Here is a 3432-nt window from a genome sequence, read left to right on the forward strand (position 1 = left end):
GGGGAATGCAGATTAGTGCAACCACGGTGGCAAACAGTGTGGAGTTTCCTCAAAAAATTAAAAATGGAACTGTCTTGTGACCCAGCAATTCCACTTCTGGAATATATCCAAAAAAAACCTAAAACACTAATTTAAAAGAATATATGCACCCCTATGTTCACTGCAGCATTATTTACAATAGACAAGGTCTGGAAGCAGCGGAAGTACCCATCAGTAGATGTGTGGATAAAAAAGCTGTGGTACATCTACACCATGGGATACTACTCTGCCGTAAAGAAAGAAACCTTACCTTCTGCAACATCATGGACAGACATGGAGAGTATTATGCTGAGTGAAATAAGCCAGTCAGAGAAAGATAAGTTCCATAGGATTTCACTTATATGTGGAATCTAATGAACAAAACAAAATAGAAACAGACTTACAGGTATGGAGAACAGAGTGATAGCTGTCAAAGGGGGGGCTTCGTGGAAAAGGTGAAGGGACTACGCAGTACACACTTGTAGTTGCAGAACAGCCACAGAGACGCCTGGGGAATATAGTCACTAAAGTGGAGGTTACTGGGTGGGAGCCAGGTGGGTGCTTGAGGAGCGCAGGGACCATTTGGCAGAGTGCATGATTTTCCGGCTACGTTGCTAGACGTCAGATACTAGTGTGAAATGTTATTTAATGTAAACTGTGGTTGAAAAATATAAAATAAAATTGGGGGCCAAGGCATAGGAAGTTTGCCAGAAGTAAGAAGTGACAGGAAGAGGAGACACAGTTACCGTAATTTGCAGATGGTGCAGTTGTCAACCCACAAAATCCAAGATTTTTCTGAACATTTTTAGCATCAATAAGAAGGCTCAAAGAGTAGTAAAATATGAAAGAAACACCAAAGGTAATATTCATACAGACTATCCAATAGCCAGTTAGGAATTATGTGGAGGGAAATTTCCTCTCACATTGTGACAAAAATCAGGCCAAAATGTAGAAATCAACCTAGTAATTAATGTCTGAGACATCGATAAAATATAAAACCTTACAGAGAGCCCTAAGTGACTTGGATACACAGTGAGTCACACCAGTGGAAGACTAAATAGTCCTTGACTGTCACTCATAGTTAAGGGTGAAGCAGGTTGCCGACTGAAAGTACAGAGTGTGTGTGGCTCGCTGGTGAGGGCTTACTGTAAGGTGATCTGGCTGGGCCATCCTGCGGAAAATTCCTAATGTCCTCACCTTAGGGGATTTCTCTCTTGGCCGGGCCCTGGAGAAGATTTATCAGCCTCTCCCTGGCTGCCTGTGTCCTGGGAGCTACATGAGGAAGAAGGCAGGAGTGTCTGACCATCTAAACTTTCACATACTCCTACTATTTTCAATACAGCACCCCAGCAACCTTCAGCAGGGGTGTGGAACACACAGGTGTCTGGCTGCCTGGCATAAGGGAGGTAGTCTTGGGATCTATCTGCTTTTAAGATTGACTTGCAACTCATCTTCCTTTTTTGAATGCCACTTGGCTCTCACTCTCAGAAATTCTAGGTGTTCCTGTTCCCAAGGACCACACAGAACCCCCAAATTGGGTTGTTTCTCAGCTGTCCCCATGATGGACTCAGTATTCTCCTTAATGAATCTGCCAAGTCCGTCACCACTTACCTACCTGCTTCCCAGCTTCCACGCGTTGCTGTTGCCTCCTCTCCTGTGCTGTTTGTGCTTTTATGCCTTTACAAAATCCAATGTGTTATCTTAAATGTTACCAGATAGCAACTCATGTTGGGGAAAAATGCTAGTACTGACTGTACATATCACAGTGCACATCCATTTCTAAGGAAAAAAATGGAATCAGAGGAAAAGAGCACCTTCGGAGGACTGCCGCCCCTGCTGACATCGGACTGCAACCTCGGGAGACTGGAGACAGAACCGCCCAGTCACACTGCCCCTGACTTCCTGACCCAGAGAAACCGCGAGGCTTACTCAATGAAGCTTGCAGTTTTCAGCATCTTGGGTTTGGACAATTGGTTGTGCAGCAACAGACAAATAACACACCCACTGATAGTCCACACACCTCCCCTCTATTTTGAGAAACCGACTTCCACTGTGGGGGCAATGGGAACACCCTGGTGGTTACTCTTGCAGCAGTTTGTGTGCTTAAGAGCAACGTTTTTCCAACGTGGTGTATTCCTCTGCAAACCCACATTTTCCTGCCCAATATAAAGTGTTTTGAATGAAATCTGGCCTAGTTCCCATATTTATGTTGCTGGAGATGTTCTGGGGTTTTCTCTCTTTTTGGAGGGGCTGGGGCATGCAGACTGGCTCCCGGTTCGTGCTGGAGCTGGGGATGCTGTGAACCGCGACGCAAGGGAGCGAGGGTAAATGCCAAGTGTGAGAGCCACAGCTTCATGAGTCAGGATCTCAGGCCCGGCCAGGACTCAAGTGGCCCCAGACATCCAGACAGCACCATGGGTCTCTCTCAAGGGCTCTGAACTGCTCCAATTCCTAAGACACAGCAATGGAATAAATCCGCCTTTAGCCATTACAGCACACCTTAAGCCTGTGCTGTCCAAAGCTCTTAGATTCTTTACACTGTAAACCACGTCCCATCCCCAACCTGAAGAAGTCTCTTTACCCAGGTAAAAATATTTATAAGACATCTACACTATGCCAACACAACACTTAGAAAAATGTCAACAGTGATGAAGCGTGTTTTATGCCGTACTCAAGCGGTGGTGCAGATTGGCAGGCAAAACTGTGATTATCAAGTCAATCAACAAATATGTTTGGTTTTGGTGTTTGTTTGTTTTTAAGAAATGAACCAGGTTAGTAATGTTCTAAAATTTGCAAAGCACCTTCTTTTACCCAACTGTACCCCAGCTACCCCACACCCATACACACACCCAACACTGTGATCGTTTGCAAAATAAATAAACATGACACCGTTTTTTGCATTCAGTATTGAGATTCTAACAAGGACGGGATGTGACCATGTTCTTTGGATGTGCTCCATAAAGTCGGATTTTGCCTGCTCCAGTACACCCTCTCCTCCCACCCCACCCACAGCTGCTCTCAGGGATCCATGTAGAAACCAACAGGTGGCACAGCTTCATACCTCCCCCACCCCCCCAGACCACCAGCAGCAAATGGGTGCAGCTGCCTCACTCACCTCCTCACGCTGGCCTTTCCTAGCACCCAGTTGTCTTCTCAGACTCAGGTCCCCAGCACAGTCACAGTCTTCACTAGGGTTCTTGAGCATCAACCCTTTTCTTCTACTTTTCTTAACTACTTCACTCTTTTCTTTTCTGAGAAAGAAAAGACCCTCAGACATCTGAACCCTCCAAAGCTGCTGATGCTTCAAGGGCAGGCATCTCCTGTTGTGAATTTCTCCAATGAGATCCTTTGGAAGTTAAAGAGCAAGTTTGCTTCAGCCAAGCCCAGCAAGTTTATTTCGGCCACGCCAACTCT

This window comes from Myotis davidii, unplaced genomic scaffold, assembly GCF_000327345.1.
Source record: "Myotis davidii unplaced genomic scaffold, ASM32734v1 scaffold571, whole genome shotgun sequence".
NCBI lineage: Eukaryota > Metazoa > Chordata > Mammalia > Chiroptera > Vespertilionidae > Myotis > Myotis davidii.